Consider the following 25,729-nt stretch of genomic DNA (forward strand, 5'->3'; position numbering starts at 1 on the left):
CCCCGCGCTCAACAAGACACCTATATACAGGGCTATTACAAATGATTGAAGCGATTTCATAAATTGACTGTAGCTCCATTCATTGACATATGGTCACGACACACTACAAATACGTGGAAAAACTCATAAAGTTTTGTTCGGCTGAAGCCGCACTTCAGGTTTCTGCTGCCAGAGCGCTCGAGAGCGCAGTGAGACAGAATGGCGACAGGAGACGAGAAAGCGTATGTCGTGCTTGAAATGCACTCACATCAGTCAGTCATAACAGTGCAACGACACTTCAGGACGAAGTTCAACAAAGATCCACCAACTGCTAACTCCATTCGGCGATGGTATGCGCAGTTCAAAGCTTCTGGATGCCTCTGTAAGGGGAAATCAACGGGTCGGCCTGCAGTGAGCGAAGAAACGGTTGAACGCGTGCGGGCAAGTTTCACGCGTAGCCCGCGGAATTCGACGAATAAAGCAAGCAGGGAGCTAAACGTACCTCAGCCGACGGTTTGGAAAATCTTACGGAAAAGGCTAAAGCAGAAGCCTTACCGTTTCGAACTCATTGATGGGGACATGCTGCGCCGAGTGTGGGAGGAACTTGACTATCAGCTTGATGTCTGCCGAATCACTAAAGGGGCACATATCGAACATTTGTGAATGCCTGAAAAAACTTTTTGAGTTTTTGTATGTGTGTGCAAAGCATTGTGAAAATATCTCAAATAATAAAGTTATTGTAGAGCTGTGAAATCGCTTCAATCATTTGTAGTAACCCTGTACTTATATGGATAAGGTGTCCGTTCTTGCGAACATGTCCGAAAGAACAGACACCATTGATGAGCTGCAGCCGTCTAGAACGAAGAATTAAATTAATACCTTCAGCTGCTGACGGGTGTTGATATATATCAACGGGGACAGGAGAAAATGTGTACCCCGACCGGGATTCGAACCCGGGATCTCCTCCTTACATGGCAGACGCTCTGTCCATCTGAGCCACCGAGGGCACAGAGGATAGTGCGACTGCAGGGTCTATCTCGCGCGCGCCTCCCGTGAGGCCCACATTCTCACCTTGTATGTCCACACACTACATTCGCAGTGTCCCACTCCAACACACTCATTACTCGTGGAAGACCTTCTTACCAAGTCCCGTAAGAGGTCAGGGAATATGTGTGAAAAGGTCATGGCCGGTGTTGCTAGAACTGTATACTTATATGGATATGGTGTCTGTTCTTTCGGACATGTCCTCGGGGGCTCAGATGGATAGAACGTCTGCCATGTAAGCAGGGGATCCCGGGTTCGAGTCCTGGTCAGGGCACACATTTTCACCTGGACCCGTTTATCTATATCAACGCCCGTCAGCATCTGAAGGTATTAATATAATTCTAACAAGGCACCTATGCTGTCTCAGTTCTCAATAAAAGATCTTAGCCCTCTATCGCTAACATGAAAACAGTGTAGGAGTTATAGACTCTTAATAGTAGCAAGCTAATCCACGGCCAACGATGTCCACATGCAGATATACACTGTAATTTGGCTGCCCCTACCTACGTGTTTTGTGCAGCTCGCAACGCCTTCAAAAGCCACGCGCGATATTTTCATACTCTCTCGCTCATTACGCACAAACTATTAGTTCCACAGGAAAAATGAACTATACCTTTTCGAAAGAAATTCAATGCTCTTAAATTTTATTTTTACTTGGATACGTCAGGCTGCAGTTTTAGAATTATTCAAGAAAAGCGTACAAAAATGACCTTCAATCGCGGTTTTTATTCGATAACTCGAAAACTGTGGCCTCCAGCGAAAACGTATCCCAGAACAAGGCCCTGTCCATTTTTTTTCCTCTATGACTATGTAGTTTGCATGTAGCGAGGGAGAGAACATGAACATCTTGCTCGTGATATTTGAAGGTGGTGTGGGTTGCATAAAAACCAGAGGTAGGGGACAGTTGAATCACCCTGTGTATTATAAAATGCATCTGAGGTTATCAGTCCCCTAGACGGAGAATTACTTAAACCTAACTAACCTAAGGACATCACACACATCCACCCCCGAGGCAGGAATCGAACCTGCGACCGTAGTGGTTGCACAGTTCCAGACTGAAGCGCCTAGAACCGCTCGGCCACACAGGCCGGCTATGTACTATACAGATTTGATTTAACACCAGAATATTTACATACTCGATTAGGGTCTGGCCACTCCAAAGATACTCTTCCTATTTTAGAGGCTGTTTCTTTCACATGAATTAAGATAAAGACGTGGGTTAAAATATAACTTACGCATACTACTACGAACTTTTTAATTTCAGCAGAAATACCAGGGTATATCTTTTACTTTACAACATTCCGACTGGGATACGTTTTACAACTACCTATAAGATCAAAGTTTCAATTTTCCTTTCACAAACGTTAAATGTACCCTCCACTGGACATACAACACAGCAGTTTCACAATATAAAGAACGAAGTGGTAAAACATGTACGTAATCCATTGCATGCCGAGATTTCAGCATATATATCACATTTTGCAAAATACCGATTTTGATATCTAGATAATCTAATTTAAGTAACAGTAACAAACTTCGAATACGTTATTGAAAACCCATCTGAAAATTAATGTCATGTGACATATTACGACTGTGTGCTGGACCCTGCCTCAAACTCCGGTCTTACTTTTAGTATGCAATACCTCAGAGATCTCCACATGTACTTCGAGTCCGCAGATCGTGGTCTCGCGGTCGCGTTCTCTCTTCCCGAGCACGGGCTCTCGGGTTCGATTCCCGGCGGGGTCAGGGATTTTCACCTGCGTCGAGATGACTGGGTGATTCTGTTGTCCTCATCATTTCATCAACATTCTTGAAAGTGGCGAGACTGGACTGAGCAACGCTTGAGAATTTGTACGAGCGTTGATAACCGCGCAGTTGAGCGCCACACAAACCAAACATCATCATCATCAGGCACTTCGAGTGCACACACGCAGATTCCCATCACTTGCTTCAGACGCCAACTCTTTCCGTGTGATAAGCTCGGCTTTGCAGCAAGACAAGTTTCTAATGTGGTACCAACTGAATTAATTCGTGCAGGTGTCTATGTGGTATCGCTAAGCATAGCTCCAGAGATTGGAGACCTGAAGAAAAGGAGGAAACTGACCAAGTAATGTTAAGTATGGAACAGTACTTCTCGTAGTGATCAGTGAGAGGCAACGAATAAATATAAAAGAATAAATTACCGATGAGCAAGTGTCATTTGCAAGTCACTTTAAAAACACAGGAAATGAATTTTGAATACCTTTAGTTTCTTTGTGTGCATGTAAAACAAGGATTTATCATTCGAGTAGAAAACACCTTAAGATCGCCGCTTAGCCCACAGATTAATTTTATATTTTTCGCTGATTGAAAAAGCAATATTTTTCTTGTTTTTGAGTAAGACGAAATTACGGAAATGTGTGTTCGTGTAATAAGCCGCAAACCTTCAGACAGCAAAAACTCATTCTTCTGCGAATTTATCTTCCTCTCGCTCAAGAACAAGAAAAACAAAATGTAAGAACGAAATTACACCTGATATTACACCGCAGAGCTCGACAAGAAAAAGAGAACAGAGCAAGCTGCAAAATAACGGAATATGGCTGAAGTAGAGAGGATATTAGGTGCTAATAGCTTTTCATTGAAAAAAAAAAGAAACCTATTACGTCGAATGTACACTACTCGCCATTAAAATTGCTACACCAAGAAGAAATGCAGATGATAAACAGGTATTCATTGGACAAATATACTATACCAGAATTGACATGTGATTACATTTTCACGCAATTTGGGTGCATAGATCTTGAGAAATCAGTACCCAGAACCGCCACCTCTGACCGTAATAACGGCCTTGAAACGCCTGGGCATTGACTCAAACAGAGCTTGGATGACGTGAACAGGTACAGCTGCCCATGCAGCTTCAACACGATACCACAGTTCATCAAGAGTAGTGACTGGCGTATTGTGACGAGCCAGTTGCTCGGTCACCATTGACCAGACGTTTTCAGTTGGTGAGAGATCTGGAGAATGTGCTGGCCAGGGCAGCAGTCGAACATTTTCTGTATCCAGAAAGGCCCGTACAGGACCTGCAACATGCGGTCGTGCATTATCCTGCTGAAATGTAGGGTTTCGCAGCGATCGAATGAAGGGAAGAGCCACTGGTCGTAACACATCTGAAATGTAATGTCCACTGTTCAAAGTGCCGTCAGTGCGAACAAGAGGTGCCCGAGACGTGTAACCAATGGCACCCCATACTATCAAGCCAGGTGATATGCCAGTATGGCGATGACGAATACACTCTTCCAATGTGCGTTCACCGCGATGTCGCCAAACACGGATGCGACCATCACGATGCCGTAAACAGAACCTGGATTCATCCGGAAAAATGACGTTTTGCCATTCGTGCACCCAGGTTCGTCGTTGAGTACACCATCGCAGGCGCTCATGTACGTGATGCACCGTCAAGGGTAACCGCAGCCATGGTCTCCGAGCTGATAGTCCATGCTGCTGCAAACAACGTCGAACTGTTCGTGCAGATGGTTGTTGTCTTGCAAACGTCCCCATCTGTTGACTCAGGGATCGAGACGTGGCTGCACGATTCGTTACAGCCATGCGGATAAGATGCCTGTCATCTCGACTGCTAGTGATACGAGGCCGTTGGGATCCAGCACGGCGTTCCGTATTACCCTCCTGGACCCACCGATTCCCTATTGTGCTAACAGTCATTGGATCTCGACCAACGCGAGCAGCAATGTCGCGATACGATAAACCGCAATCGCGATAGGCTACAATCCGACCTTTATCAAAGTCGGAAACTTGATGGTACGCATTTCTCCTCCTTACACGAGGCATCACAACAACGTTTCACCAGGCAACGCCGGTCAACTGCTGTTTATGAGAAATCGGTTGGAAACTTTCCTCATGTCAGCCTTGTGTGAATGCTCTGAAAAGCTAATCATTTGCATATCACAGCATCTTCTTCCTGTAGGTTAAATTGCGCGTCTATAGCACGTCATCTTCGTGGTGTAGCAATTTTAATGGCCAGTCGTGTAATTTTGTCTCTTAGGAAATCTGTTCAGGATGTGTTTGGACTGTAGCCTTGTTCGGAAGTGAAAAGAGACATAACACACTGAGGTGACAAAAAATCATTGGATAGCGATATGCACATATACAGATGGCAGTTGTATCGCTTACACAAGGTGTAAAAGAACAGTGCATTGGAGGAGCTCTCATTTGTACTCAGGTAATTCAAGTGAAAAAATTTCCGACGTGATTATGGCCGCACGACGGGAATTAACAAACGCCGAATGGTAGTTGGAGCTAGACGCGTGGGACATTCAGTTTCGGAAATCGTTAGGGAATTCAGTATTCCGAGATCCACAGTATCAAATGTGTGCCGAGAATACCACATTTCCTGCGTTACCTCTCGCCACGGACAACGCAGCGCCCGGTGGCATCTCTCTAACGACCGAGAGTAGTGTCGTTTCCGAACAGTTGTCAATGCTACCATACAAGCAACACACCGTGAAATAATCGCAGAAATCAATGTGGAACGTACTGCGAACGTTTCCGTTGGGACAATACGGCGAAATCTGGCGTTAATGAGCTGTGGCAGCAGATTACCGCTGAGAGTGCTAACAGCACGACATTTCCTCGGTTCATAACCCTAACGGTTCGACCATAGACGACTGGAAAACAGTGGCCTGGTCAGATAAGCACCGATTTCGGTTGCTAAGAGCTCACGGTAGGGTTCGAGTGTTGCACAGACTCCACGAAGCCATGGACCGAAGTTGTGCACAAGGAACTGTGAAAGCTGGTGATGGCTCCATAATGGTGTGGGCTGTGTTTACATGGAATGGACTGGGTCTCTGATCCAGCTGAACCGATCATTGACTGGAAATATTTTCGGCTGCTTGGAGATAATTTTCAGCCATTCAGGGACACTCGTGTTCCCAAACAACGATGGAATTGCGACTGGTTTGGAGAACATTCTCGACCATTCGAGGGAATGATGTGGCCACCCAAGTTGCCTGACATGAATAATATCGAAATGTTGTGAGACATTACTGAGAGCTCAGTTCGTGCACAACGTTCTGTTCAAATGGTTCAAATGGCTCTGAGCACTATGGGACGTAACATCTGAGGTCATCATTACCCTAGAACTTAGAACTACTTAAACCTAACTAACCTAAGGACACCACACACATCCATGCCCCAGGCAGGATTCGAACCTGCGACCGTAGCGGTCACGCGGTTCCAGCCTGAAGCGCCTAGAACCGCACGGCCACACAGGCCGGCCAACGTTCTGTGCCGCTAATACTTTTGCAATTATGGACGACTGTAGAGGCAGCATGGCTCATATTTCTGCAGAGGACCTTCAGCGACTTGTTAAGTCCATGCCACGTCGAGTTGCTGCCCTACACCGTTAAAAGATCGGACACAATAATAGGAGGTATCTCATAACTTTTACCACCTCACTGTAGAAGCTTCTGAAATGTGGCGCTATAGAAGAGCCGGCCGCGGTGGTCTAGCGGTTCTGGTGCTGCAGTCCGGAACCGCGGGACTGCTACGGTCGCAGGTTCGAATCCTGCCTCGGGCATGGGTGTGTGTGATGTCCTTAGGTTAGTTAGGTTTAAGTAGTTCTAAGTTCTAGGGGACTTATGACCTAAGATGTTGAGTCCCATAGTGCTCAGAGCCATTTGAACCATTTTTGCTATAGAAGACATATTGAATCCATTTGAGCAGGAAAGAAATGCACGTCAAAGTATGACAAAAAGAAGTAAGACAAATTCTGCGACATCAAGGAATAGTTGATTTGGTAACAGTGCGGAGTGTGGAACGAGGTGGAGGAGGATAAGAATTGTAGAGGGAGACCGAGTTTCTTATAGCAATCATGTTTAAATGGATGTAGGTTATGGTAATAGTAGTGATGAAGAGGCTTGATTAGCATGGAGAACTGTCTCAAACCAGTCTTGGGATTCAAGGAAACTACAAGAGTAAAGCATAAAAATTTATCGCTGGAGGTCGTATTTGTTAAATCTTAGTTTTGAGTACATATGCGCGGTGTAGTTCAGGAAGGATTGAGGAAAACACGAGAGTAACTGATCGCATAGGGGAAACGATACGTGGTTAGTATACACTGAAGAGCCAAAGAAACTGGTACGACTGCCCAACATCGTGTAGGGCCCCCACGAGCACGCAGAAGTACCGCAACACGACGTGGAGTGGATTCAACTAATGTTTGAAGTACTGCTGGAGGGAATGAACATCATGAATCCCGCAGAGCTCCCCATAAATCCGTAAGAATACGAGCGGTTTGAGATCTCCTCTGAACAGCACGTGACGAGGCATCCCAAATATCCTCAATAATGTTCATGTCTGGGGAACCTGGTGGCCAGAGGAAGTGTTAAACTCAGAAGAGTGTTCCTGGGGCCATTCTGTAGCAATTCTGGACGAGTGGGGTGTCACGTTCTCGTGCTGGAATCGCCCACGTCCGTCGAAATGTACAGTGGACATGAATAGATGCAGGTGACCAGACAGGATGCTAACGTATGTGTCACCTGTCAGAGTCGTATTTAGACACATGAGGGGTACCATATCACTCCAACTGCACACGCCCCACACCGTTGCATAGTCTCCACAAGTTTTAACAGTCCCCTGCCGACATGCAGGGTCAATGGCTTTATGAAGTTGTTCCCATACCCGTACACATCCATTCGAATCAAATGGGTCAAATGGGTCTAAGCACTATGGGACGCAGGTTCGAATTCTGCCTCGGGCATGGATGTGTGTGATGTCCTTAGGTTAGTTAGGTTTAAGTAGTTCTAAGTTCTAGGGGACTGATGACCTCAGATGTTAAGTCCCATAGTGCTCAGAGCCATTTGAACCATTTGATACATGTACCTTTGTGAACTTATCATTTCTGAGATCGCATGCTGTTACAGCGTGACTACCTGTAAATACCACATTAATGCAATAAATGCTCAAAATGATGTCCGTCAACCTCGATGCATATGGCAATACGTGTAACGACATACCTATCAACAACGAGTAGTTCGCCTTCCGTAATGTTCGCACATGCATTGACAATGCGCTGACGCATGTTGTCAGGCGTTGTCGGTGGATCACGATAGTAAATATCCTTCAACTATCCCCACAGAAAGAAATCCGGGGACGTCAGATCCGGTGAACGTGCGGGACATGGTACGGTGCTTCGACGACCAGTCCACCTGTCATGAAATATGCTATTCAATACCGCTTCAACCGCACGCGAGCTATGTGCCGGACATCTATCATGTTGGAAGTGTATCGCCATTCTGTCATGCAGTGAAACATCTTGTAGTAACATCAGTAGAACAGTATGTAGGAAATCAGAATACTTGGGACCATTTAGATTTCCATCGATAAAATGGGGGCCAATTATCCTTCGTCCCATAATGCCGCACCATACATTAACCCGCCAAGGTCGCTGATGTTCCACTTATCGCAGCCATCGTGGATTTTCCGTTGCCCAATAGTGCATATTATGCCGGTTTACGTTACCGCTGTTGGTGAATGACGCTTCGTCGCTAAATAGAACGCGTGTAAAAAATCTGTCATCGTCCCGTAATTTCTCTTGTGCCCAGTGGGAGAACTGTACACGACGTTCAAAGTCGTCGTCATGCAATTCCTGATGCATAGAAACATGGTACGGGTGCCATCGATGTTGATGTAGCATTGTCATCACCGACGTTCTTGAGATTACCGATTCTCGCGCAATTTATCTGTTACTGATGTGCGGATTATCCGCGACAGCAGCTAAAACACCTACTTGGGCATCATCATTTGTTGCAGGTCGTGGTTGACGTTTCACATGTGGCTGAACTCTTCCTGTTTCCTTAAATAACGTCGAACAATCCGGACACTTGGATGATGTCGTCCAGGATAGCGAGCAGCATACATAGCACACGCCCGTTGGGCATTTTGATCACAATAGCCATACATCAACACGATATCGACCATTCCCGCAATTGGTAAACGGTCCATTTTAACACGGGTAATGTATCACGAAGCAAATACCGTCCGCACTGGCGGAATGTTACGTGATACCACGTACTTATACGTTTCTGACTATTACAGCGCTATCACAAAGTGAAAAAAGTGGTCCAACTAAAACATTCATATTTCCTTTCGTACTACATGGATATGTGATAAAAAACGGGGTTCCTATTTAAAAAATCGCAGTTGATACCCGTTTGACCTATGGCAGCGCCATCTAGCGGGCTAACCATAGCGCCATCTGGTTTCCCCCTTCAAGCTAGACGAGTTTCGTTCTTTGTAGTTTTTTAGTTAGATGCTTATTTCGTGAGATATTTGGCCCGGTCACTATCAATGGACCACCCTGGATAGGCTTTGCCGACCACAGCGAAGTTTTCTGCCTGCTTATATATCTATTTATTTGAATACACATGCTTATATCAGTATCTTTGGCGGTTCAGTCCGGAGGTTCTATTTGTTAAATTTTAGTTTTGCGTACATAAGCCCGATGTGGTTGCCGGAAGGATTTAGGGAAACACAGTACAAGTACCTATAGCGTAAGTGATCGGGGAAAAAGAAACTAATGCTTGCACCTGTTAAGCCCTTGCGTTGATCAACACTGGAGAAACGATACGTGGTTAAGTGTACTGCAGAGAGCAGGCAGCGCACTGAAGTCAGATTCCGCGCTGCTGTAAATAGGCCGATCCTTTCGTGGCCCCGCCAGTAGTGAAGCGTCCCCAGCGGCCGCTATCGCGATGGCGCGGTGACCCGTCTCACCGTCCGACTGAAGCCGCTCTCCGACAGTTCTCGGGCTGCCGGCGGGGGAGTGTCGGCGGCGTGTGCTCGCTCGCTGAGCGGCGGGATAAACAAGAGCCCCCTCTCCCTGCTCTCCCAGCCGGGCCGTTGTTGCAGCGTCTAGCGCCTAGCTAGCCAGCCGCGACACGCCGAAGGCACGTGCGCCTCCCATTATTACCGCGCCGTAACGGGTTTCCGGCGCTCCGCTCCGTAGACGTAAAAGGACGTTAAACAGCTCCGGCCGGTCCCGCTAGCCGGCCCGGCTGTGTGGGAGCGGCGAGACCGGAGCCGGCACAGCTGCCTGTCGTCACGCCTTCCCCTGCTGTCACTGCCCGGCGTCTGCCTTCGGGGTAGCACAGTTCTCTGTCATCCAGGAATGCACGAGGTTACTTTAACACCGTATTGCTAATGACTCAGGCCATTCTTCCTCAGCTGCTCTCTTATTTCACTGATGTAGGCGTATATCGTCCAGATAAGAAAGATTTGCTACACTTTCGCAAATTTACGAGGTCTGCTCAAAGAATTCCGGAACACTATCCACAAAATTTTTTTACGCTTACCTTTTACGTATTGCGCATGGTCTCCTCCAAAATACTCTCTTTCGCAATTGATTCACCGTTCCCAACGCCGTTTCCACTTCCGGAAGCAGTCTCTGTACGCCTCTTGCCGGACCGCGCGAAGCGCCTTTCGTCCTTTCAACGAGGTTTTCAATTTTGGAAATAAAAAAAAAGCCCGGAGGAGACAGATATTTGAGAGTACCGAGGATGAGACAGCACAGTGATTTCGTTTTCTGTGCAACTGTCACGCACAAACAGGGATGAATGTGCGGGTGCGTTATCGTGGTGCAAGTCCCATGAATTATCTCCCCACATTTCAAGCCCTTTCCTTCTCACATTTTCTCGCAGGCGTTGCAACAAGTCATGTTTATTACAATTATCCGGGCTGTTCTGCCATGGTCGGTTGATAAATTTTGTGTCCACAACGTTTCGTCTGCGACTGCGGGAGACATCTTCAAGGGGGGGTCTGTAGCTCGATGCAAGGTCCAACACACCCACTGGCTCGCCACTGACTGCCACTAAATTCCGTGTCCACGCGCTCCTGCGCCGCGGCGTGACGTCACGTGTTTTGAAAACGTCAGTGCAATTGGCCGCTGTCCGTTGCCGTCGATCGCCTTTGCCATCACCCAATAGTGGACGGGTGGTACACCTCTTCCTTAACACCGGCATCCATATACCGTTTAATTTCACGCCTTCCTCCTTACGATTGAAATTATTAGGGTGTTTAGCGACTACACTTGCCTCCCTGTAGAGCCTCTCGTAATATGCAAAAATCCCATGCAGCTGTGGAGATGTTTATGTGTGTACCACTAAAAGAACGGCCTGTAAACGTTTGGAAGAGCACAAGGGCAATTGTAGAAGAAGAGAAACGGAACGATCAGCTGTTGCGGAACATGCTTTCCAGCCAGGGAACCACCATATTCGTTTCGAGGAGACGCAAGTACTAGCGGCCACAAGCGGATATTACGAAAGGCTCTACAGGGAGGCAATCGAAATCGCTAAACACTCTAATAATTTCAATCGTAAGGAGGAGGGCGTGAAATTAAACGGCATATGGATGCCGGTGTTACAGAAGATGTGTACCACCCGTCCACTACTGGGTGATGGCAACGGCGATCGACGGCAACGGACAGCGGCCAATTGCACTGACGTTCTCAAAACACGTGACGTCACGCCGCGACACGGGAGCGCGTGGACACGGAATTTAGCGGCAGTCAGTAGCGAGCCAGTGGGTGTGTTGGACCTTCCATCGAGCTACAGATCCCCTTGAAGATGTCTCCCGCAGAAGGGGACGAAAAGTTGTGAATTGACACAGAATTCATCAACCGACCACGGCATAACAGCTCGGATACTTATATTGGACATGACATTTCCGGCCGGGAAAGTCTACATTTTAGTTGCAACAAGTCACGATATTACCATCGATTAACAGTTTGTCGCTGTCGCACGAATTCATGATGAACTAATCCGCCAAAGTGAAAGAAAATTATCAGCATGGCTTTGACATTTGACCTGCCCCGGTGAGCTTTTTTTGGTCTTGAAGAATCTTTCCCAACCCTCTGTCAAGATTAAACTTTGGTCTCAACATCGTTACCGTAGATCAACATCTCGTCACCAGTTATGATTCTCTTAAGGAACATCTCGTTCTCATTTGCGCGATCCAAATACCTAGCAAACGGTCAAGCGCTTCTCCACACACTAGAATGGCTAAAAGACAGAAGACAACCCAGTATCAAGAAACGAATGAAGATTGTGAGACGAGACTCCCTGCAGATAGAGAAGATCAGGCTTTAACGCGCTCTTCGGAAAATCTCGAAAACGAGATGCGAAGTGACTCAAGAGTCATGGATTACTTCGTTCCTCACTACATGTTGTAAACCAATCGTCCGGCGACAGATACTTACTACTGTGCATGCAAAGCCAGGGTGGGCCGCTAATAATAATAGTAATAATAATAATAAAACAATAGCAGTTATTATTATTATTATTATTGTTTTTCACTTTTGGGCCCTAATGGACCACGCAAAGTAAAGCAAAGGGCATTTTCCGGTTTTATTTTTGCTTTTGTTTGTTTCCATGTCATTGTCATTCTCTCAAAATGATCTTTTCTCCTATCGTCGTCCCAAGTTGTTCTAATCTTCCGGTTTTTCTGCCAGGCCAACTGTCCACTAAGTGAATTATTTGCCAAGCTTTTGTTTCTGTCTGATATGTTGAGCTATGCATCCTTCACTTCCTTTTTTACTGAACCAATATATTTTGTTGGTTCAAAATTAGCTTTAATGAAACTTTTGTATAATTCCACATCTGTCTTGTGAGTGTCGTTGGTTCCAGAATTTTAGTGCGCCTTTAGGTGAATTTTTATTACTATTCTAACCACAAAAACTTCACATAATTGTTTTATTCACATTCAGTTATCTACAAAAAATGAAAGAAATAATTTATTGTTAGCTTAAATATAATTATTTGGTTCCAAGATAAGTAATGTTTCGTTACAGTATTTACTTTTATGCCTCCTAAGTTTCATGAACGTCCATGGATGCTGTGTAGTCACTTACGGACTGGTTTCTACGTTAATAATTTTTACTTAACCGCACGCAAAAACTCCTCAGAATAACAGTGACAAACAAACGGGAGTTACGGAAAGGTCCTTGAGCAGTACCGACGTAATGCACTGACCGAGATCAAATCGAATACCAAAAGAATACAATTAGAATTACCAAACCTTCCACTAATCTGTTTCACGATTAAAAATAATAATAATAATAATAGTAATAATAATTTTTGATCTATGGGTATCTTTCGCCAGTTTGAAAAAAATTCGCTTCCCTATATTTAGCCTAAGTTTTAATTAACAACTGAAGATTTTTTTTGGTGGAGAAAGGGAATTGTCTAACAGGCATTCTCGTTAAAGGATAATAGTTCAAGAGGTGTGCGGAACCACTCGGTGCCTTCACTAGGGTAACTGGCGCGTCAGCCAAGCTTCATCTTTGTACGAGGGCTATTCCGAAAGTAAGGTCCGATAGGTCGCGAAATGGAAACCACGGTAAAAATCAAAAATGTTTTATTTGCAACAGTTAGATACACCTTGCAGCTACTTATCTCCATAGTCGCCGACCCGACGTAGACGTGTATCGTAGCGTTGTACCAACTTTCCCATACCCTCGCTATAGAAGGCAGCCGCCAGTGCTCTCCGCCAATTCTCTACGCTGGCCTACGGCTCGTTGTCTTGTGCCGAAATGTTGTCTTCATAACCAGCGGTTCCTGTGACCTGAGCTGAAACTCAGAGGGAGACAATTACGGGCTGTATTGTGGGTAATCTCACATTTCCATTTGAAAACGATGCAGGAGCATCTTCATTGCCCCTGCAGAATGCGGCTGCGAATTGTCTTGAAGACGAAACAGCACGACAGTTATGTAATGTTAGCTGCATAGCTTCAGGCGAAATTTCTCACCAGGCCCCCCGTACTTGGCGGCAGACACTATTTTCTAGACATCTTTACGCACTCACTGCGAGCTCAGAAATGAGAAGAGCGACGTGATGCTAACTGGGGTTATACTAGAGACACTACCCAACACATCTGTGCAAAGCTTTATCGGATTTTCATAGTCGTTTCCATTTCGTGACCGATCGGACCTTACTTTCGGAATAGCCCTCGTATATAGGGAAGTCGCAGCGCAAGAGAAATGCAGAACACTTGGAGAGGATGGACGGTCGGTGGAGGGACTGGCGGACGGCAGTTGACCCTCAGCATAAACAAGTTACACGTGGAATCACCCGTTATTGTACGATTTCACGATTTCCGAAACACTGGAAGCAGTTATATCCGTTAATTAAATGGGTTTATGTGCACGGGGTTATTTAAAATGGAACGATCACACAAAACCAGTGGTAGGAAAGATGCCAGGTACGTTCATTAGAATGTTCCTAAGGGAACACAGTCCTCTCACGACGGAGGCAACATATAAGACCCTTCTTTTTAATATTGCTCCTCACTCGGGCACCCTTAGCATGTAGATAGATAGGGGGCATTGGGAAGATGCAAAGAAGGGCAGCGATTTTCATTGCAAGTAAGCGCGAAGGCGTGACGTGAATTCTTATCGAACTGCAGTGTCAGACGCTACAACAGAAGCATTGTGCATGACGGAAGTACTTACCGTAAAAATTACCTGCTACCCTAGAAGGTTCAACCAGTATATTGCTTAGTTCCACGTATCTCTCGTGAGAAGTTATGCGGAATCACAGGGAGACATTCCAACGACAGTTACTCCCGCGCGCAGTTCACGAAAGGGGCCAGAGACAGTGCACACGAAGTGCCCTCTGCCACACACATATCAAGTTGGCTTGCGGAGTGTATGTTGACAGTTCGATGTAAAGATACCTGCAGAAGTCGGCTGTTGTGGATTCCTGTCCGCAACACGTCGCTGGTAGCACGCTGAGCAGGGCGCCGGTGGCGGCGCGGTCTGCGACTAGGAGGCGCTCCCCGTCTCCACCTGCAACAACGGCTCGGCTTATCTGAGGCGCCTGACAGGTGCGCGATACGACACAGCTTGCAGATATCACAGCCAAACAAAACCTCGTCATGCCGTGTCACGTCCTCTCGTTGTACTCGACTATCACAACATGCTAGATCTGTACCAGCTGTGCAGTCTAATTAAAACAAAAATTGTGTCTAGTAAGTTCACTGAACACTATACAATAACAATAAAGGATAGTGTTTCTTCCTCATTCCTTGTGGATTGACAGCAAGCCTTGATACTATTCGGTTAGAATACGAGGTGACAATTATTGATCTATACGATAAAAAATCGTCATAACTTCTGAACGGTTTGCGTTAGTTCGTCCAAACAGCACTGTTGGCCGCGGGGCATTATGGGAATTAGTATGCGCATGTAGGGTTCTGGCAACGGCCTTGCCGCAGTGGCTACACCGGTTCCCGTGAGATCACCAAAGTTTAGCGCTGTCGGGCGTGGTCGACACTTGGATGGAAGACCATCCAAGCCGCCATGCGCTGTTGCCATTTTTCGGGGTGCACTCAGCCTCTTGATGCTAAATGAGGAGCTACTCGACCGAATAGTAGCGGCTTCGGTCAAGAATACCATCATAACGACCAGGAGAGCAGTTAATACCATAAATTATCTGGGAGTACGCATCAGGAGTGATTTAAAATGGAATGATCATATAAAGTTGATCGTCGGTAAAGCAGATGCCAGACTGAGATTCATTGGAAGAATCCTAAGGAAATGCAATCCGAAAACAAAGGAAGTAGGTTACAGTACACTTGTTTGCCCACTGCTTGAATACTGCTCAGCAGTGTGGGATAGAAGAAATAGAGAAGATCCAACTGAGAGCAGCGCGCTTCGTTACAGGATCATTTAGCAACCGCGAAACTCCAGTGGAAGACTCTGCAGGAGAGACGCTCAGTAGCTTGGTACGGGCTTTTGTTAAAGTTTCGAGAACATACCTTCACCGAAGAGTCAAGCAGTATATTGCTCCCTCCTACGTATATCTCGCGAGGAGACCATGAGGATAAAATCAGAGAGATTAGAGCCCACACAGAAGCATACCGACAATCCTTCTTTCCAGGAACAATACGAGACTGGAATAGAAGGGAGAACCGATAGAGGTACTCAGGGTACCCTCCGCCACACACCGTCAGGTGGCTTGCGGAGTATGGATGTAGATGTAGATGCTGACCCCACGCCACTCCTATTGCGTCCTCCGCTGAGGATGACACGGCGGTCGGATGGTCCCGGTAGGCCACTCGTGGCCTGAAGACAGAGTGCATGTACGGTTCTATTTAGTGATGAAGCACACTTTCATTTGGATGCGTTCGTCAACAAGCGAAATTGGAGCATTTGTGGGACTGAGAATCCACATTTCGTGATCGATAAATCTCTACACCCTCAACGGGTGACTGTGTGGTGTGCATTGTCCAGTCACGGAATAATCGGTGCAATATTCCTTAATGGCACGGTGACTACCGAAAGGTACGTGAAGGATATGGAAGATGATTTCATCTCCATTGCCCAAAGTGACCTTGATTTCTACAAGGTGAGGTTAATGCAAGACGGAGCTTGACCCTATCGAAACAGGAGAGTGTTTGATGTCTTGGAGGAGCACTTTGGGGACCGCAGTCTGGCTCTGGGGTACCCAGAGGCAACTGGCATGGACCTCGATTGGCCGCCATATTCTCCGGATCTGAACAGATGCGACTCCATTTTGTGGAGCTGTATTGAAGACAAGGTGTACAGCAATAACCCCAAAATCATTGCTGAGCTGTAAACAGCCATTCAGGAGGAAATCACAGCATCGGTATTCCGACACTTTAGCGGGTTGTGCAGAATTTCGCTATTCATCTGCGCCACATCATTGCCAATGATGGCAGGCTTATTGAACATGTCATAACGAAAATCCGAATATCTGTAGTGACGTTTACATTTGAATAAAGTGTGTGCACGTCGCGGTTTGTAATTCAAATGGTTCAAATGGCTCTGAGCACTATGGAACGTAACATCTGAGGTCATCAGTCCCCTAGAACTTAGAACTACTTAAACCTAACTAACCTAAGAACATTACACATATCCATGCCCGAGGCAGGATTCGAACCTGTGACCGTAGCAGTCGCGCAGTTCCGGACTGAAGCGCCTAGAACGGCTCGGCCACCGCGGCCGGCTGGTTTGTATTTAATTTAGGTTTTTTTCATATAGTTCAATAATTGTCACCATGTAAGTACTTCATATAGCCCTACTTACCAATATCGTGCTCCGATTTAGTTTAAATTGCACCTACGACGACTCGCACCAATACCGAACGGTAGACATAAATACAGAAGAGTACAACGGAAATTGACGTAGCGTTTTAGCAAATACATAGTGAGCTTATTACAAATGGAAGTGGCCAGGTCCTCTTGGCGAACTCAAAACTTGGTCAGGGTGGTGGCAGTATCGTGTTCACTCCTGAGAAACAGGGACGGTGGTAACGGCTCACACTCCGATATTCTAGCAAGCGGAAGGCTGCCGCATGTCCTTTTTTTTCAGTCTTCTGACTGATTTGATGCGGCCGGTCACCAATTCCTCTCTTCTACCTATTTCTTGAAAAAAAAAGAAAAAAAGAAAAGAAAAAAAAGTTCAAATGGCTCAGAGCACTATGGGACTTAACTTCTTAGGTCATCAGTCCCCTAGAACATACACATCCATGCCCGAGGCAGGATTCGAACCTGCGACCGTAACGGTCGCGCGGTTCCAGAGTAAAGCGCCTAGAACCGCTCGGCCACCAGCGGCCGGCGAGTGTATTCCAATCTCTGTCTTCCCCTGCAGTTTTTACCCGTTAAGCAGCCTATGGCCCCACGGAAGCTATTCCCTATGTATGAAGAAATGTCATATCAATCCGTCCCGTCGTCTTGTGAGTGTTTTCCTCATGTTCCTTTCGTCGCCGATTCTACAGAGCATCTCCTCAATCAACCTAATTTCCTACATCTTTCCAGAGAACCGCATTTCTAATATTTCGATTATCTTCGTTTCTGGTGCTCCACAGTCCATGATTCACTACCATACAATGCTGTATTCCAAACGGACATTCTCCGAAATTTCTTCTTCAAATGATGGTCCACGTTTAACTCTTAGCAAAATACCTTACCCGCTTCGTAGTCCGCAATTTTGTTAAGTTTATCGTTTAACTCATTTCTGCTGCTTCTCATTACTCTCGTCTTTCTTCAGTTTCCTCTAAATTCATAACCCGTTCTCAATAGCCTATTTATTTATTTTATTTATTTTTCGTATGACAATAGAGCGACAATATTTTATATACCTACAACAATATGTAAACGAAATGTATAAAACAAAGACAAAATAACTACACGTTAAAAGCGTGTAGACAACCTCCAAGATGGTGCACCCCGGGCAACGGACTGCGACAGCAGGACGGCAGAAAGTCTACACAAATGGCGGCCGAACTAGATCATTGATCTGTCACGGCCACACACAGCGACAATACGAGGAAAATGCTATCACCGAGAAAGGCCCTTCTGAGAGCCAACAGGCTAATGATATTGGACCCATCGTCCATATTCTGCAAATTAATGTATATGGCCTGACAAGGGATAAATGTGACTACATAAGCAAGCTGGCTAACGATCATGAGACTATTCATTTCATGCAACAGGTCATGCAATTATTCTACACTTTCACTGAGGATAGCAATGGCGTCAACATATCTTACCATTGTTATCCTTTTTCTCTAAATTTTGATCCCACTCTTGAACCTAATACTTTCACGCTGAATTTTGATCCCGCTCTTGAACCTATCTTTTATTTCCGTAATTGCTTCTTGGATGTACAGGCAGAACATTAGGAGCGAAAGACTTCGCTCTCACTCAGAACTCCAGAGGAAACTATGGGTCAAATTGAACAGAGCTCGTGGTGAGCATGGTCGATACGCCGACTCACTTTGTAAACGGGGTACTACGGAGTCTCCGGTTTGTGACTTTGAGTCTCCGAACCACACAATCAAGCACATTAGAGATGAGTGCCCAGGGAAGTTGGAGCGACGTCGTGAAAGTTGACGACACAGCTCTTATATGGATTAGGAACTTAGGTATTGACATTTAGTTTAGTATTATATGTAGTTTTGTCTTTATTTTTGTTATATACTTGTGCTAGTATATCTCGACTTTTAAACTCCATGTAAGCCATACGAATAAATAAAATAATAATAAACCACTAAGTAGTTGGTGTTCCGGAAACCTCCAGAGATATCGGCGGATATTTGTTTATTTATTGCCAAATTATAGACCTGTTACCTGATGTTTAAAACAGGTCGTACATCTTACAATTTTCGTTTTTAATCTTTTTACAGATTTCTTTTATTTTGTTTTATCTACAACATTTACAAAAATGATACTTTTCAAAATAACAATAACTTAAGGTTGAAATATAAATAAAATTTTGTTGTTTTTAAGAAGAATATAAAAAGAAGATAGGATAGAGAAGAGATTTGTTAGTACCATCACCGGATGTGACTGACGGTGAATACCTCAAAATGGTTTCTTCGAGCCGTTGACCACCAGTCACACACACACACACACACACACACACACACACGCACGCACGCACGCTCGCACACACACACACAAATGGTTATTACTAGAGAAATAATGTTGCTTACCCTATTTATTACTAATCCTATGTATTAACTACTGTAGGTGCCCATCCATGTACAGCATTTGGTGTTTTCTTGGCTAGATCGCCAGCACTTTTGCTTATTTACTGTCACATCTCAGCTTCCTCCTCCTGTTCCTCCTCATTGTCACTGTTTTCGCTGTCACTGTGGGTATCGCTGTCCATCCTCTGGAGATTGTTGTTACGCTGCACATAGGCATGTCTGTAATGTCTTGTCCGCATGTACTGTTCATGTGTTGTTTTTGAAATACTGTTTGTCAGTGCATTTAATTGTGCCATTGTTCTTCGTCTCTTACCCATGTGTATATATCTATGTCTGTATCTGTGTAGTCTATGTGTAGTGTATGTCTATTGTTCCAGTACTGCCCGCAGAAAAAGACAGTGTGTTCTGGGGAACCTTCTTCCCCGCATGTGCATGTAGGTGTCTGCCTCAGACTACGCGGTTTAAGTGCGTGGGATAAGGTCCGTGTCCGGTTAAGAAATGTACCATACCGCGGCTGGGATCGATATGTCTTATTCTCAACCGCTCCCTTATGTCAAGGAGGAAGTCGTGCAGTCTACGTCCCTTATCACTTACATCCCACTCACCTTGCCATGTATCCAAACGCCAACTTTTAAGGTGACGTATCGTTTCTATCGGCACACCAGTTATTTTGTGTACCTTATCTACTCTCTCCACCTTTAACCAGTACCTTGCAACTCTGTATTTGATCGTGATATCTATGTGGCATATTCCGAGTACCACACACAGTGCATCCGCTGAGGTGGTACCGAAGGCTCCAGATAGCCTAAGTAGGACACTTCTCTGCCCTCGTCTGACGGATGCTCTGTTGGTGACCACGTTCAGTCTATGTGCCCACGTGCTAGCTGCGAAGTTGAGTACTGATTCGAAGAGCGCACAGTGGTATGTACAGGTAGAGGTAGTCTGTACTATTTTGAATTTAGCCTCACCAGTTTGTGTAGTATTTTTTATGCTTTGTCTGTTGTTAGCCTTAGGGGTTACGAAGCAACTCAAATCCTTTGATACGGGCAAGTCTTCAGGTCCAGATTGTATACCGATTAGGTTCCTTTCAGATTACGCTGATACAATAGCTCCCTACCTAGCAATCATATACAACCGATCGCTCACCGATAGATCTGTACCTACAGATTGGAAAATTGTGCAGGTCGCACCAGTGTTTAAGAAGGGTAGTAGGAGTAATCCATCGAACTATATAGACCTACATCATTGACGTCGGTTTGCAGCAGGGTTTTGGATCATATACTGTATTCAAACATTATGAATCACCTCGAAGCGAACGATCTATTGATACGTAATCAGCATGGTTTCAGAAAACATCGTTCTTGTGCAACGCAGCTAGCTCTTTATTCGCACGAAGTAATGGTCGCTATCGACAGGGAATCTCAAGTTGATTCCGTATTTCTAGATTTCCGCAAAGCTTTTGACACCGTTCCTCATAAGCGACTTCTAATCAAGCTGTGGGCCTATGGGGTATCGTGATTTCCTGTCAGGAAGGTCGCAGTTCGTAGTAATAGACGGCAAATCATCGAGTAAAACTGAAGTGATGTCAGGTCCCTAGGGAAGCGTCCTGGGACCTCTACTGTTCCTGATCTATATGAATGACCTGGGTGACAATCTGAGCAGTTCTCTTAGGTTGTTCGCAGATGATGCTGTAATTTACCGTCTAGTAAGTTCAAAAAATGGTTCAAATGGCTCTGAGCACTATGGGACTTAACAGCTATGGTCATCAGTCCCCTAGAACTTAGAACTACTTAAACCTAACTAACCTAAGGACAGCACACAACACCCAGTCATCACGAGGCAGAGAAAATCCCTGACCCCGCCGGGAATCGAACCCGGGAACCCGGGCGCTGGAAGCGAGAACGCTACCGCACGACCACGAGCTGCGAACCTAGTAAGTTCATCCGAAGACCAGTATCAGTTGCAAAGCGATTTATAAAAGATTGCTATATGGTGTGGCAGGTGGCAGTTGACGCTAAATAACGAAAAGTGTGAGGTGATCCACATAAGTTCCAAAAGAAATCCGTTGGAATTCGATTACTCGATAAATAGTACAATTCTCAAGGCTGTCAATTCAACTAAGTACCTGGGTGTTAAACAACTTCAGTTGGAAAGACCACATAGATAATATTGTGGGGAAGGCGAGCCAAGGGTTGCATTTCATTGGCAGGATACTTAGAAGATGCAACAAGTCCACTAAAGAGACAGCTTACACTACACTCGTTCGTCCTCTGTTAGAATATTGCTGCGCGGTGTGGGATCCTTACCAGGTGGGATTGACGGAGGACATCGAAAGGGTGCAAAAAAGGGCAGCTCGTTTTGTATTATCACGTAGTAGGGGAGAGAGTGTGGCAGATATGATACGCGAATTGGGATGGAAGTCATTACAGCAAAGACGTTTTTCGTCGCGGCGAGATCTATTTACGAAATTTCAGTCACCAACTTTCTCTTCCGAATGCGAAAATATTTTGTTGAGCCCAACCTACATACGTAGGAATGATCATCGAAATAAAATGAGAGAAATCAGAGCTCGAACAGAAAGGTTTAGGTGTTCGTTTTTCCTGCGCGCTGTTCGGGAGTGGAATGTTAGAGAGATAGTATGATTGTGGTTCGATGAACCCTCTGCCAAGCACTTAAATGTGAATTGCAGAGTAATGATGTAGATGTAGATGTGTTCGTGGAAATTCAATTTTTGATCTATGTGTACCCCAAGATAGCGCGTAATGTGTGCTCGTTTGATCGGCGGATATCCGCGTCGGCACAGCCATTTATCCGCGACGTCATTTCTAGTGCTGGCTGTTCAGCGGCGGTTCGCTGACGGAAACGGCGGCGTGAGCCGTCGGTGAGACAGGGCCAGGGCAGGGCAGGGCGGTGTCAGCGACCTAGAGGCGAGATGTGGTCCTCCCCGCAGGGGCCTCCGTGTGGAAGCGAAGGGCAGGCCGGCCACGGCTACGGCGGGTCCGGACACGTCCCAGCCGGCGCACACCTGAAACGAAGAACCTCTCCGGGTGGTCCAAGGAGACCGCTCCCTCCCGCCACGCGTTGCCACGGAGCGAGTCCGCTACGCTGCGCAGTTATTACGCGGTCCGAGAACGAAACGTTTCCCGTCCACCTGCAATGTTTCTGGCTTTACAGCCATCATATTCAGGTACAAGAAGCTCTTCTTAGGGCAGTTGAGAAGGCAGCATTGGCAAGATGGCGTAACGTGGTGTGAGGTACCGATGACAGGTGGTTTTTGTGGTACTGGTACCGCGAGAAAGACCGCCTAAATTGTGCTGCTTCTCCACGTTTGGCTGCTGTGTTTGGTAGTCGCACGCCAAAATGACTATCTTTTGTTATTAATATTAGACAGACTAAACAGCGCATTTAATTGAATTTCAAAATGAAGCATCTCTTGCTGCGCGGGATTAGCCAAGCGGTTAAAGGCGCTGCAGTCGTGGACTGTGCGGCTGGTCCCGGCGGAGGTTCGAGTCCTCCCTCGGACATGGGTGTGTGGGTTTGTCTTTAGGATAATTTAGTTTTAAGTAGTGTGTAAGATTTCACATAAGATTTGACACACACTCGAAACATCTCTTAATAGCGTGCTATCATCCCATCATTTCACAAGTATAAATAATCAGCAGAATAACAAACAACTGCTAAACGGAAAGTCAGACGAAGCACCACAATAGACATCGATCTGATTCAGAGACGCGCTGCTAATCTTAACAGATCTGTAAAGTCCGTACGAAAGTGTAACAGATATGCTTGGGGAACTTGAATGGGAATCCTTTGAGGAAAGTCGACATAGTTCTGGCGGAATGCTATCGGGTAAATTTACAAACATGTATTCTATATAAACGATGCTGCCGCCATGTAACTCGGGTACGAGTCATGAGATCAAGGTAAGGTAAGAGATAATTCGACAAGTACAGAGGCATATAAATCGATAGTCCCAGACTCAAGGAATCAGCCTAGAGGGAGTTGATGCGGGAATGCTGCACCGCAGCTCATGGCAAGGTCCCATTGTAGGTGGTTAGCCGTTGCCTTCCTCCGACCTGTTGCAAAGTGTCGAGCGCGTATCTGCGTCGTTGAATGACTGAGATGAGTGTGTGTAATGTTGGGTTTGTGTTGTGATGCATGAAGGGATGTCAGAGAGTGAAACCCGGTGTTGGCACATAGCGTGTTCATCTCTAAAAGCACCAAGGGTGGCACCGACTTTGACGTCCCCATCCCACTGACGGATCACTATCAACAGTGTCACATAGCTTCATTTTTGAGACGCTGCGGAGAGGTTTTCAATTTAATCTAGAACATAGGCGCAAAGACTGGTGATCAGAAACTTTCGCCACTGCCTCTTCTCCCACTGCCGGCCAGTGAAAATTTTATTCACCGCCAGCATTCCAACCGGCTTACCTCCAAGTCGAACGCCACCGTACAGGTGCGCGTTAACGACTAGGACTTGATAGTTTTATAAATATCGGTAATCCAGTGTATCGATATTTAAAAAATATCGTTATCGGTTCTCGATACATCGAAAACAATTATCAATGTATCGACGGAAATGGTATCGACGTAACGGCCAAAAATAGTGTCGGCTGCAGATTGTAAATATACTGCCAGTTTTAGGGCTGTATGTTTAAGTATCGATTTATTATTAGATATTCTGTACATCAACAGGCTAGCAGCCTGCTTATCCCCCTTAGAGAAAGAACTGAAAGGAAACGATGCACGTTCACGCCTGGCGATAAACACTTCCCTAACATTTGGTAACTTCATGTAAGAAATGTCCAGTGGGTCCGTCGTTCGGCTTTGTCACATATCGTCTTTGTCTGGAACGCTTCATGTCGAGTTCCCTGCTGTTTCATTTCTGCAATCGCCAACGACCTAGCAGTTGTGGAGTTTCTGTTGGCAGCGCCTAGCGCCAGTTACTTGATAATGATGATGATGTTTGGTTTGTGGAGCGCTCAACTGCGCGGTTATCAGCGCCTGTACCAATTCCCAACCTTTGCTCAGTCCAAACTCGCCCAATTCATGAATGACGATGAAATGATGAGAACAACAAACACCCAGTCATCTCGAGGCAGGTGAAAATCCCCGACCCCACAGGGAGTAGAACCCGGGACCCCGTGCTCGGGAAGCGAGAACGCGACCGCGAGACCACGAGCTTCCAACCCCAATTACCTGAGCATTTTTCCTCAAACGTCTCCGCCAACCGCAAGGACCAATCTTGTCATTTCGATATTTGTTCATCATTTTCAGTAACTGTTTGTGAAGAACGCCTATGTGAAGAAATAGCACACTAGTTGCGTTAAAAATCGCTGTTTCCTCAGATCGGACATCTTGTTATTCCCTTCACACCGCCACTCTCCAGAGCAATCTTACTTCTTCTTTGTGCCACTTATACGTGCTTCACACAGTCAAAGAGAAAGAGTGGACGTGGTTAAAGCTCAAAAAGAAGGAAGACTCCTTCACACAGTGAAGCAGATTCCTAACTAAGGTACGAGCAAATGGGATTGGTTCCCAAGTATGTGAGTGGCCCGAAGACTTCTTAAGTAATAGAATCCAGTACGTTGTCCTCGATGGTGAGTGTTCATCGGAGGTGAGGGTATCATCTGGAGTGCCCCAGGGAAGTGTGGTAGGTCCGCCGTTGTTTTCTACCTACATAAATGGTCTTTTGGATAGGGTGGATAGCAATGTGTGGCTGTTTGCTGACGATGCTGTGGTGTACGGGAAGGTGTCGTCGTTGAATGGCTGTAGGAGGATACAAGATGACTTGGGTAGGATTTGTGATTGGCGTAAGGAATGACAGCTAACTCTAAATATAGATAAATGTAAATTAATGCAGATGAATAGGAAAAATAATCCCGTAATGTTTGAATACTCCATTAGTAGTGTAGCGCTTGACACAGTCATGTCGATTAAATATTTGGGCTTAACATTTGCAGAGCGATATGAAGTGGGACAAGCATGTAATGGCAGTTGTGGGGAAGGTTCATTGGTAGAATTTTGGGAAGATGTGGTTCATCTGTAAAGGAGACCGCTTATAAAACACACATACGACCCATTCTTGAGTACTGCTCGAGCGTTTGGGATCCGTGTCAGGTCGGATTGAGGGAGGACATAGAAGCAATTCAGAGGCGGGCTGCTATATTTGTTACTGGAAGGTTTGATCATCACGCGA

General features: G+C 45.7%; 1 long non-coding RNA gene across 1 annotated transcript in view; it reads right to left on the reverse strand.

Moving 5' to 3' along the window:
- Nucleotides 1-14,747: 14,747 nt before the first annotated feature.
- Nucleotides 14,748-25,729, reverse strand: part of LOC126262340 (uncharacterized) — a 143,107-nt gene continuing 132,125 nt past the window's right edge. Inside the window, exon 3 of the long non-coding RNA XR_007546721.1 lies at nt 14,748-14,858. This is a non-coding gene — a long non-coding RNA (uncharacterized LOC126262340). The remainder of the gene's footprint in view (nt 14,859-25,729) is intronic.

Source organism: Schistocerca nitens, chromosome 6, assembly GCF_023898315.1.
Source record: "Schistocerca nitens isolate TAMUIC-IGC-003100 chromosome 6, iqSchNite1.1, whole genome shotgun sequence".
Lineage (NCBI taxonomy): Eukaryota > Metazoa > Arthropoda > Insecta > Orthoptera > Acrididae > Schistocerca > Schistocerca nitens.